The sequence below is a fragment of the Bombus vancouverensis genome, unplaced genomic scaffold (genome assembly GCF_051014615.1).
Source record: "Bombus vancouverensis nearcticus unplaced genomic scaffold, iyBomVanc1_principal scaffold0043, whole genome shotgun sequence".
NCBI classification, from domain to species: domain Eukaryota; kingdom Metazoa; phylum Arthropoda; class Insecta; order Hymenoptera; family Apidae; genus Bombus; species Bombus vancouverensis.
In genome coordinates this window covers 432209-445655 of record NW_027468934.1, presented here as the reverse complement: position 1 = coordinate 445655, position 13447 = coordinate 432209, and the positions used below count along the sequence as shown (strand labels likewise).

The window sequence follows — 13447 nt, the reverse complement described above, 5'->3', positions numbered from 1 at the left end:
ACGATTCTTTCATCTCAATATCGATCTTTTTTACTTTCCTCCGACCTAAACTATAGTACTTCTCATTCCCCCCTTTCACGATGAAGTTTTTATAATGGGAAGTTACTCGAATTAATAAAACACTCCATTTACAAGAATTATTTCGAAAATGTAAACTATCGTTGAATCGAATCGATTTAATATATAGTGTATAGCGTACAATAATCTTGTTATGCCAGAGTTTATAGTTTCTTGCTAGTTCATATATATATATTTATTTATTTATTTGAGTTCGTGACAAGAGAGTATAGGCAATTAGAGGGATCAGTAATAGCATATATAGATATTTAGTATAGGAGAGATAAAGAACAAAGGAGTAAAAATAGGGCTGTAGACTGATGAAGAAATTGGAAAAGAAGAAGAAGGACAGTGCGAAGATAAAGTGCGTAGCTAATTAACTAGGTAAATTAGATAAAAAGGTAAAGATTTGTGCAATAAATAATAGATAGACGTATACACATAATGGTTAGTAGTTGGATAACGTTCGAATACGTTAGATTGAATAGACAATAGCAAAATAATAAAATAGCAAAATAGCAAAATAGCAAAATAAATGTAATAGCAAGATAAGGGTAAAATAAGGTTGTGCATTAAGATAAGCAGTAAAGAAAATAATTAGAAAACGAGTTCATCTTACGACATATGGTGTACAATCAAAGTTATACAACTTTCTCAAACAATTTAATAATGCTTTCTGTTCTACAAAATGTATGTTACTAATAATTCTTTACTGAAATTGTATCGTATCGCATCGCATCGTATCGCATCGCATCGCATCGTATCGTATCGTATCGTATCGTATCGTATCGTATCGTATCGTATCGTATCGTATCGTATTGTATAGTATTTCCTTATTACATCGAGGCTTGCGCATATTACAATCAATCATTTTTGAGTATGTACACGAGCACGCTGGATGTATTTTGTTTCTGCTTTAATTTATTCCTTGAAGCTAAATCAATCTTCGTATAATAAATTAAGAAGAATTCGTACAGTAAATTCATTCATCTTATATTCTTTATCGAAATAATGAACTAAATTGAGAAAGACAAAGGAAAACGGTTGAGAGAATAGGGAGAAGAAGTAGAAGAACACGAGAAAATCACTGACTCGAGGCTGGCTGTTACAGAAAAAAGGAAACGGGATCGAATGAATGGGGCGTTAGCCTATAGCGGTATACGTGAGAATAGCGAACACAATCAGTAATGACGTTATTGATACAAATTTTAGCACCGACATACTTTCTTCTATATCTATCATGTCGCTTGTCATTTTTCAAAAATAATACAAGGTCGTTAACCTGAGTAAAGCATTGCGAAGATTTCAATTAGATGTCGCCGTTTGTTAAAAAGTTATTGTCACATTGAAAAGTTTATATTACAATTATTTGATATTTCGATACAGTAGGATCAATATACATATATACATATATACATTGATTATTATAATTGAATATAATAATATTATACTTTATCATATATATGATAACAGTGATGCAAATCGAATTTTAAGTTAATCAAGAATCAGCTTGTATTTCAATGTAAATAATGTGCGAAAAATGATGTACTTTCGTTTAAACATTTTTTAAATAATAAGTTTTTAACGAACGGCGACACTCGAACAAAAGCTTTGTAACACTGCTCGGGTTGATGACCTTGACGACATGTCAAAGAATCATGGACATGTTTTGCGAACATTTACCAATAATAATGATAAAAATTCGCTGCATTTATTTATATATCTATTATATATTTATATCTACCTAAGGTAGATAATTGCTTTACTAAGATTACAGGAATTACGGTTGTTTACGTACTACTGCCCATTTCGGAATTAGCCACGTTCGAGCATAGAATCATTGACAAATTTTCAAAGCCGATTTTCTCGAGAACGAAGCGTCACATAAGAAAACTTGTATTCTATATGTCCTTCTTATTTCTGCATAAAGAATCGCCTCGTGTTATTATCAATTATTATTAATCACGTTATTCGGCCGAATCCTCTGTCGTATATACATATATGTATGTATTTACATGTGACATGTGAAAATAAGAAAAATGTTAAAAATTTAAAATAAGAAAAATAAATTAGTCGTGGAATTTGTAACATGTGAATAAATGTCTAGCGAAATGAACTAGTAAATTGAAAGCAATCGTATTAATCGTATCGTTTGCATTTTCAATTGTTCAGATTAAATGTAAAATCATATAGGAAATCCAATAATAACGTCTATAAGTTGTCAAATGTTGCTCATCCACGATGTTTCACGCTGCGTATCTGAAATTTCATGGAAACGCGTATTGCTATCAGACATTCCGATTTTGCAATCGCCTCTTCCAAAGCCTGCAAATCACTTTCGAGGTCATCTCGCGGATTTGCAATGAACGAACGGTACGTATTTCCTAACCTAGAAAAATATTCTGTAAACACTCGGTCGATTAAAATTTCTTCCTTCGAAACTTCAAATTCTGGATACTAGATAGATGGGAAAAAAATAAAAATGTAATGGCAACTATTACGCGATACATGCGATAGAGATAGCCTAGCCTCGTTGTATGTATCTCGTGTTAACGTAACCTTTAAGCACCGACTTGAGAATATGGCAATGCAAGATAAAAGTAGAGTTACCGTTGGAAACATTACGAAAGTCATTTTCATTAAGAAGTTTCATACGATTCTTGTATCTATCTCTATATCTTAAAGTTTTAAGGTAACGAGTAGTTTCTCCGTTAATAGAATAGAAAATACAAGATACAGGTAAAATCTATCGACAGTGGCGGCGACGGGTCTGTCCACGACAGTGGTAATCGCAACTCGAGATTGCGCAAGTTCCTTCTCGATCTTATCACGACCGCAAACTATATACTGTACATGTGTATACATTACACGTGCAATACGTATACGAATACGCGTACGCATACACGGACTGTCATGACTATATGTACAAATACATATGATCTACATACGTATGCGCGTATGTATGCACGTACAAGTAAACGAACGAACTAAGTAAATGTTATAAAGACTATGTTAAAGAGAAATTGGCATTAACAGAGAATGTTTTTTAAAATTATAACGTAACGTAGGATTGGATAAAATTTGGTAGGTATTTTCGGCGAGTATCAAAAAGGAGTGAGCAAACATTTTGTTATAAAGAGATTAAATGTTAAAATGTAAAATTAAATGTTGAAATAATTATTAAATGGTAAATGAATGGAATTTCGAAGAAAAATTAAATTGTCAAATATTTATTTTAGATTAAGTCAATGTTTATAAGCCATCTTGTACAATTAAGGTTATTAAGAATATGTTAAACTTTTAAAACAACTCGACTCTTATTGTGATACACAGCTTATCCATTATACATTCTAAACGCACCTATCAACGCACATTTAAATACAACTAATTCGTAAATAATGATTTCTGATATAACTTGTTTGGTTTTAAAAAGCAATAGAAATACAAAGAAAAATAAGAAACAAAGACATCTATATTCGTATTATCCAAATATAAAGAGTCAATATATTGAAATTATTATGGAAAAGTTGATATCTTTTGTTTGGCTGAAAAATAGTTGTTGACAATACCGATATTACATATTATCTAGTCTCTGCGCATGCATGCATACGTTTTAAAGTTAATTATTTGAATAATTTCCTTCTAGTTGGAAATCTAGTTGGAAGAAAAATTTGCAAATGCCGTTACCGTTTGGTCAACGTAATAAAACGTAATAAAACGTAATAAAAATGATTAAAGTTCGTTATTATAATATCGAAATGTACAGGTTGTTTTGCAAAATTTTCTTATTAAAACTGAATATTATTTACATATAGAATATATACATACTATATAATATCGAAACGAATATTTCTTAATTAATCTTGGTCCTGTTTGTTTAAACGGTATTCGATATTTTTGTGAAAACGACGTAATTCCAGATACAGCTAACTTGAACGATGAGAAAGCGTGAAATACTTTAGATTCAAATATATAGCACAGCTGATATTTCAGAGTATTTGTCTTTGTTTATTTTGCGATTTTATCAGAGGTAGAAGGAGTATTGAGGTAGAAGGAGACATCCAAATATATGTTTGCCCCGACGCACACAGGGATATGAAAACGGTAACGCGATATGACAATGTCGATATAGAATGCAGTTTATGCAGTGGGAATAGGTATGCGCGCATACGTGCAATGTGCGCATTACGAAGACAAATCCGTGTCGCGCGAATGGCTTTCGTCGGGTATACGTAGTCGCACACGACACGTACATGAAAAGAGAAAAAGAGAAAAATAGAGATAGGGAGAAGGAGCGTGTACTGGAAACTCCCTGGATCCTTGAGACGTGGATAGGCCTAGTGAGACTTATGAATATTGATGAACCTTTCCCGACGTACTTACTGGCCCGACCGCACCTCGATCATTTGTTGCTACTCGACGGCAATCTTCCTCTTTTCTTCCTCCTATTTGTTTTCACAAAGTAAGTTCTTCGAGCATGCCGCGTACTTATTGCTAGCTACACTTATTCCTCCGCTCATCTACTTTCTTATCCAATCGACTTACGACGATTGTAAACGTACCGCCCCGTGTATTATAAATATTGCCAACAGAGAAGCGTTAAATACGAACGTGCTTCGGTTGCACACGATGATCGTTAATACGAATCCCTTTTAAATCTGTTTGTTTCCCATTGCCAATTTGCTATTAGCATTTAAATGTTTTTGGTGAAAATAAATTAGCCTGAATGATTTTTTAAATTAATCAACCTAACCCCAAGGGGTTCTGGAGGACAATTCTTCGATCTCATCTATATGACGATGAACGATGCGTTTGGAAATATGCAGGATAATAAATCTGTATTTTTGATTCAGCAGATACGCGACTGTAAATGCAATTAGGCGGTGATGTGGACAAGTCGAGGGGAAAGTAACGCAGAAACGCAACATTCCTTTACGTTCCAGTAGAAACGTAAGATACGCGACGTTATAATTAGTTTTTATTTATTTTGGGGTTAGGTTGACAGGACTTGACAGGATTGGACAGGATTTGACAGCATTTGACAGCATTTGACAGCATTTGACAACATTTGACAGGATTTGCCAACATTTGACAGCATTTGACAACATTTGACAACATTTGACAGCATTTGACATCATTTCACAGCATTTGACAGCATTTGACAGCATTTGACAACATTTGACAGGATTTGCCAACATTTGACAACATTTGACAACATTTGACAGGATTTGCCAACATTTGACAGCATTTGACAACATTTGACAGCATTTAACAGCATTTGACAGCATTTGACAGCATTTGACAGCATTTGACAACATTTGACAGGATTTGCCAACATTTGACAGGATTTGCCAACATTTGACAGGATTTGCCAGCATTTGACAACATTTGACAACATTTGACAACATTTGACAGGATTTGCCAACATTTGACAGCATTTGACAACATTTGACAGCATTTGACAGCATTTGACAGCATTTGACAGCATTTGACAGCATTTTACAGCATCTGACAGCATTTGACAGCATTTGACAGCATTTGACAGCATTTGACAGCACCTGACAGTATTTGACAGCATTTGACAGGATTTTACAGGACGCGTGATATAACCTGGAAAAGAAAATTGCGAATCGAAATATTATGATTTACATTTACTTATTTCTATATGAAATAACTTTTTTGTCCAGTTGTAACTCGCGTCTTGCCACACCCTATATATATTTTATATATACATCGGATTTTCCTTTTAAATAAATCATACAACAATAGGGTAGAGGCTGCGAATGTTACGCTATCTGTATATAATGGGAATCATGGGAAGGCGATCTAACTAAGCTATTAGGCGCCGCTACCGATCGTTTTCTATCGGCATCGGCGGTGTGAATTTTGCCGAAGCGCGAAACCAATTGGACGCGATCTCGTTGAGCCAGGCGAAAACAAAATGCGGTACTGTACTTACACGAGACGACGGTAGCTGGCTATTGCAGCCGATGCCAAAGCGAACCGGTTTCCCGATGCTGCTGAAAAATGCTTCTCGACCGGCTATAATAATTTTAATTGACACTCAGACCAGACCGCTGAGTATCCTCGATCGGCATGCATGTACATATAACCTCGTATAAAGTGTCGTATCCAGCAAATGAAAAATGGGCATTGTTCGTATTTTTATGTAATCTTGGTCGTCTTATCTAGAACGTTTTTATGTTTTTCCACCGCTTTCGATCGCTCGCCGATCAACTATCGTAGAATATATCGTAATACAAGATCGATCGCGAAAGCAACGTATTTGAAATTCACGTTGATTATAATTTTTCTTAAAATGATCTTTAGCTGTGAAAGATAAATCCTATCGAATATGTTACATTTTGGCTCGATCGCGGATAACAGTTTTATCTTTAGCGCTGTACAACGCCGATAATATATTAATTATAAAAATCTTGATTGTAGCAAGTATTTTGAAATTTGTTTGGTATTTCGATTTCGATTTCGATTTCGATTAATCGTCGTCCGTAAGTAAAAGGAGAAATCGGAGAATGCTGAGAATGGGTAAAATAAGAGAAAAGAGGAAAAAGAAGAAACGAGAAAACGAGAAAACGAGAAAACGAGAAAAAGGTATATGCGATTAAGGTTAGAAGGCGCGTTCATAAGCGCGCAGCCATGGAAAATATTCCTGTGAAGTTGTTACGTAGGAACGTATGCGCGTTCAACGAGATATTAAGCGTGTACGTATGTATATGCAGTTAGGCCTACTCGAGCTGACTGGCCCGGGTGAAAGGAAAACCCGCGCCTACCTTGCAAGTGAAGCACAGAGAGGGGGCAGAGAGATTCCACGTCGAATCTAGTACTTTTTGTACTTACGTGGAACGCGATTGCAAGGAAAGCTTCTATGAAATACCTTAGTATGCTCATTGTGTAACGTACAGTCTTTGTAAACGTGCAATTATCGCACGTTATCGTTCGGTAGAAGCAGCAAGACAATCGATCGTATGAAATTTTTCGACTCGCTCGCATGTTTCTCCTTGCTCGCAGCTTTAGCGTGTACTTTCTAAGTTGAGTAAAAGTGTTTCTTCTATCGTATTTAATTCTTCTATCGTATTCATTATTAAATAATTCGATTGTTAAAACGTCTGCTATAATTTTAAATATAAATGTTAGTTTCTCACTAAACTATCGACTCAAATATCGACTAGGCTATAAATTTATAAAATGTTGTTTCCTAGCAACCGAGTCTAGCGATTCTCTCGTAGTAAGTCTCTCGGTAACTTTACCATACAATCTGATAAAGTAACTTTAATTTAGATACGCCGATATTTTGTTATTTTGACGTAACAGAAAAATACGTAGGTGAATTAGAAAAAGGATTACATAGGATTACAAAGGATTGCATTGTGCGATACCGTTTGTACCGACATTTGCTTAAAGAAGCGTACGTTTCGAATACGTCAATTCTTTTTACTTTGACATGGCAGAAAAAAATATGTGAAAAAAGTTATATGCGTTCTGTGTACGTAATTTTTGTATTAATTTTTTTATTCATTTTTGTATTCATTTTTGTTCACGGGACGAACGCATTCGTTCGTTTTATATAAATTTGAGTTTGACAGTTTGTCTGATTTATGCACTTCGTAACTCGTTGCGCACGTATATCCTTCTTTGATGTCCGTTTAGAGAGGGAGATATTACGTCGCCGATACGCATTTCCGCGAAACATGGCGTTTTTTTTGGTAATTAAAATTTGTCTCTTGGACCCAACCAATTAATCCGATAGTTTTTAACGATTATAAGAGAATCAATGTTAATAATAAGTTGCATTTGTTGCAAATGTTAATAATAAGTAACGTAGCATTTACGAAAGAAGACGCGTTTCAGTCGCTCGAACGTAAATTAACTTTTGTTCGCGCCAGCGTCGATTAAGAGAAGAGGTACGGGAGGAGGTTGTAACCCTTTTTTCTTTACCTTTTTTTTAAATTTACCCTTTAAAAAGATACATTTGAGGGAAAACTAAACTAAACATTTTTGTTTATATTTCAAAGACCATTTAAAGAATGTTTCTACGAAGGAGGCCTGCGGAAGCTTTAGTCCGACACTGTCTTTGCGTCATTCTGTAAGTTATGAAAATCATTCTGCAGCGTAACGTTAAAACGACGCGAAACGTTAACGATAATCTCTAACGAAAAGTCTGGACGTGGAACGAACGGTGGATGTGCTCAACGATAACGTCTTACTTGGCCCGCGTATTATCAGCATTGACAAGACTAATGTAATAGGAAAACAAACGTGGCTCGTCGTACTTGCTTCTTTCATGGTCATTCTGAATCTTAATCGGGGCCTACGGTATATACATATGTACGACCCGCTCGAAATAGAGCCGGCGTCGTGTACTCTTAAGGTCATCGATCCCTCTTCCGCGTCACCTGCCATCCTCGTATCTTTTATCTAGGCATGAACCTAACATCGATCGATAAGCAAATCGAAAATACCGTAATTATGCGATTTCCTAACTTTTCCCAATTTCCACTTTTTATATTTTCAAATTCGATTTTATGGCGAACGAAGCGTTGTATGAAAAGAAATTCTCTTTTGTATTATCGATTTATTCCCTTTTATTATCGTTTCTATTCGTTCATCGCGAATCATACAGACCCTTGTCGATCGTGCGACATACGATTACATAATCGTGCCGATTAGGGGCAAAATTTTGTTTGCCCTGTAATCGAAAATCGATTCTCGGATATAAAAACACCGATGAATTTTTCAAATTAGCGACAGAAAGTATAGCCAGAAGCTTACTTTTTTTCCAAAGCTTTATTCTATTACCAAATGGACAAGTGAATCGGCAGAGTTCGAGAAACTAACGTACTTTTTAATACACGTTTATAATTCGCATAAAGAGAACGGAGTAGGTACCTGTGGAATACTGATAATCGATACACTCGATCGATAACGAATCTTTGTATATTTACAACCGTAGATGAAATATGAACGTCGTAATTACGCTATAGGACGATTCAGCAACGTTATTCGTTCCACTTGAACGTATTAAAGTTACTTTTTTTTACTAAAGCTTTTACTATCGTTTACTTACTATCGTCCAGTTATAAATAACGTTAAATTCAAAATTCAAGGATTTTATGGTATATCGAAGTATATAGTTATATATAAAAATAATAATAACAAGTATACAAAAATAATTTTATTTCCTTTTGTTAATTATCATATAGGAAAATTTGCATCGTTTGTATGTCTATACACTGTACACTGTACACTGTACACATAAAATACATGTACATATACGGATGGTTTTTGAAGAATGCGTAACTATACGAAACATTTTTCAAGGATCATTTTTCCAGTAGAATGGTAAATTGTGCGATACTGTGCAACGTAACGATAACTTGTATCAAGGATTTATAAATAATTGCGTACGGAAAATCAATCTGCAAGTGAAATAGTAGTACTGTTAATAATATTATACCGCTTTTACCGTATAAAATATTCGATTAGAACGAGGCGGCTGGCTAAGGACGCGATCATGCCGCTCTCTGAGCGGCGGACGCTGAGCGGCGAACGCTAAGCGGCAAAATTGGCATGTGAAACGGTGGCGTTGACTGTATCGTCGCTCCTTCTGCTGCTTACCGTTTACCTCTCTGTATGATCACGGTGTTGGCGGTTCTGCAGTTGGCATCTTTTTCCGCCAAACGTTCGTAAGGCCGAATTTTCATAACCGTCCATTTCCGTGAACAGCGATCCTCGTTTACGGCTTTAGCGACCCAAAATACCCCCGAAAAGACACATCCGAATGAAAAATTGTCCATTCCGTGAGAGAATAATAATTCTTCGTCGCCAAATTAAAACATGTACGCAGATAATCGGACTAAGGTAAAAAAACGACGTGTTTTAACCACTTGACTAATTAACTGCCATTCTTATATCTTGATATATATATATCGATATTTACGAATCGAAACTATACGATATCCGATACCATATCGATAATATGCGTAATACGTATGATATATCTGATAAAATATATACCCGTTCTCGTTGGTTCGTTGCGTTTTATTATACAAAGTCTTCGCTATATTCTTCTATATCGCTATATTCGCTTCGCTAATAAAAGAAAAATTTATATTAGAAGAAAAATATATGAACATTGTATGTAGAGTGTTGGGACAAAGAACAAGTTTCGAAGTCTGCGGATAGAAGCGAAACGGAGAACTTGGAAAATAGGCTGGAAAATAGAGAGAGAGAGAGAGAGAGAGAGAGAGAGAGAGAGAGTGACAGGAACGAGAACGTTTTCTCAAGTTCTCGATAAAGGTAAAACGTTATGAGACTGCGTTCGTCCAAATATACGAAAAAAAGTGCAATCCTGGTGCATCGTGGTGGATGGCGTGGTTAAAGTAGGGAGAAAAGACCTTGAGTCGCGTCACGTGACCACGAAGCTGCATGGGAGTTGGGTAGGGCGGTTGCAGAGGGCCTTGACCTTACCGTCGGCGTCGCAGCCATAGTTGTAACTACCATCGTCGTGGCCTTTGCGAACATCCGAGAAGAGGCCGATATAGCCGCGTGACGCTTCATTTTCCTACGGTTTAATTCTTCCCGTTCTCCCGCTCGTTGGTTACACCAAAATTTCCACTCTTCCACGATATCCTACCGACTAGTAGTTACCGCTGTACGAAGCAATGTCGTCCGTTCGTCGAACAGATGTTTTTAAAAACTTTACGAGTCACAAGTTAGTAGTATGAAAAATATATACAAGATCGTATACTTGAGATTTCAAGTGTATAATCTAACTTTACGTAACGTAACGTAACGTAACGAAAATAGAATTAAATTTTATGCGAACAAAATTATGTATAAAATTGGTAATTTATATAGAAATAAAATGAAATTTTCCCCCGAGTCGCATAGCTTTATGCGAAATTCAACGCGCGAGCGAAAATTTATTAATTAATTAATAAAAAGCATAGAAAATTAGCTAGAAAATTAAATAGAAAAATAGTCGGTCGTAGTATGTTTTACAATGTTTCTTGTCGCTTTCTCGCTTTCTCGCTTCATTTAGCGAATAGTTCTTACGGTATATGATGCATATTACGTTACGAAGGAAAGAAAAGACTTGTATCATGAGTATTTCTGGAATATGTTCAAGGACTGAACGGTAATTGCAAAAGAAATAAGGTAATACGAAATTTATCGGTAATATGAAATTTAGCATATACGCGTAGTTAGGAAAGTTATTTTCTTTTTATCGTACGATTCGGTCCGTCCTATCCGCCACAGTCCGAAAACTATATTTTCTGAAACTGTATTTAAAGATAATATCTTCCGTAGAAAATGACAAAACCGAAACAATGTTTTTTTCTCCTTTCGTATCTAATTAATAAATAATCTCGTATAAAGATATATTATACGTTTTTGTGTGTGTGTGTGCGTGTGTGTGTTTGAACGATATCGCAAATTTCTTCGCATCTTGGATAAATATTTGGTCACTGTGATTTACAATACTCGATTTACAAAGTAACCATGGTAGTTTTTAGTAGGTATTAAGATTAAGCGATTTGGAACGAATTAACGACGAATTGGAGGTAACGTTTAAGCGATAGCGTTTTTCACGAGAAATCAGCGTATTATAAATTTGCGTCTGTTGAAAGACGTAGCAACGTGTTGCCTGGACATACGTAATTAACGGTATTGACGCATCCAGAGTATCACGCGCATCCACGTTCTGTAACGGACAAAGAACGGAATTTCGTATAATAATTTTTGTTTTCCCTTGCTCGGTGCATTATATCGTGTTGCATGATCGCCGAGTTACAAACAAAAGATACGAGTACGAAGCGCGTTTATGTTTCCGCGCGAAGGTCGATCGATGGTTCTGCGGGACCGGAAGTGAACGGGATGAATAATGTACGCGCTCACAAACTCTAAGTCGGACTCTTTGTTAATAAAACGCCTAATATTCACTGGCCGTAAGGCGTTACTCTTTTCGTCGATGAGATCGCAAGAAAGAATGAGTTTCCGTCCCGATGATGCCACAGAGGAAAACCATAATGGGGTGTGTCTAAGGACATGAGGATTCGTCGAGGATAACCTTCGTTTATCAAGTAAGGGAAATTGGCGTTGCTGATAATTGGTCAATCTCCATATCGGTGGTTAGAAAAAAATGCTAGCCGCTCTCGAAGGAAAGTTGCTAGTGGGAGACGCCGCTCGTTGAAAAATATGTCTCCCCTATCTTCCCGTAGTTGGGACAAAGACTGTTTGTCTGTTTGAAGGACTTTAGTTAACTATACCTTAAGATTTATAACGGGCCCTCGAGCTAGCCGAACATGTACTGCGGAGACGCATCGACATCTGGCAATCATCTTACTCGAAGAATAGGGTCTGCGTGTGACGAGCCACGGGACAGAAACCGTTGGAATGTTTACTGTCGCGTGTCGCCACGAATATTTCTTTTAAGGAGAGCTATAGAATTACTCCATACCTTTGTTAGGCAAAGCGTTCATCCCGTGACCGCGGCTACGTTCGGCAACTGACTGTCGCCTCGAGCCCAAGCTCACTATCACCAATCTCGAACAATTACAATCGGATTGAATAACTACAATTGTTCAGTTACAGCTATAGTAGACTCTAGGTTACAATGTTGCGGGATTATCCAAAATTCCAAAGGCTCCGGTGTTCTTTCATCTCCGACATATATAAATTTTCGTCAATATTGTACTTAAATTCTTGAATATTGATCGCATACGGTCGATAGTATTATCAATACCTGGTGTTATGTCGCGTAAAACATCTGCACTCCATCCCTCGCTGCTGAACAGCCAACGGTCCACGTACCGTCATTCAGGCCCTCAATAAATCTAAGGACCCACCACAATCCTTTAACTTCTAACTTCATTGTTTCAACACATGTTTTTCAGTTAATCTGTTTGTCCTGGAGGATTTTCAAATTCTAGAAGTTGTTCAGTTTATGGCTGGTATTTAGAAAAGTTCTTGGGTTTATTATGTGCTCTTAAAAATTACGGAGAAAGCGGGTAGTGACCTAACAAAAAATGCGGTTATTCGCCTGACAGAAAATCCGGGTTTTCGCTTAAACAATGTCACCAACTAGCAACATTGGTAGGGGGGTTCCTTTCCCTCTTATCTCTCATTAACATTGACTAGAACCAATGGACATCGCAGATCGTCGCCCTCACCTTACTAACGAAAAGTGTGAGCAACGAATCCGGTCTCTCCGTTCAAAAAACCACACCCACACCGAGCTTTCCTCCGTAATTGCATGAGAGCGGAAAGTCAGTCAGTTCAATTGCTATCAGTTCTGCCCGAGCAGTCGAATTATGCAGACGTAAAAACTAGTGCCTCCGTAAGCGCGACAAGAGTGAAAGAAAAGGGA

The 13447-nt window shown here is 36.6% G+C and overlaps 1 long non-coding RNA gene across 1 annotated transcript; it reads right to left on the bottom strand.

Annotated features, from left to right (window-relative positions):
* Nucleotides 1-7605: 7605 nt before the first annotated feature.
* On the bottom strand, nt 7606-13444 carry LOC143304620 (uncharacterized). The gene is made up of 2 exons (XR_013061296.1): nt 9694-13444; nt 7606-9494 (listed from the first exon to the last, which is right to left on the bottom strand). It is a non-coding gene; the product is annotated as an uncharacterized LOC143304620 (long non-coding RNA).
* Between the last annotated feature and the right edge of the window lie 3 nt (nt 13445-13447).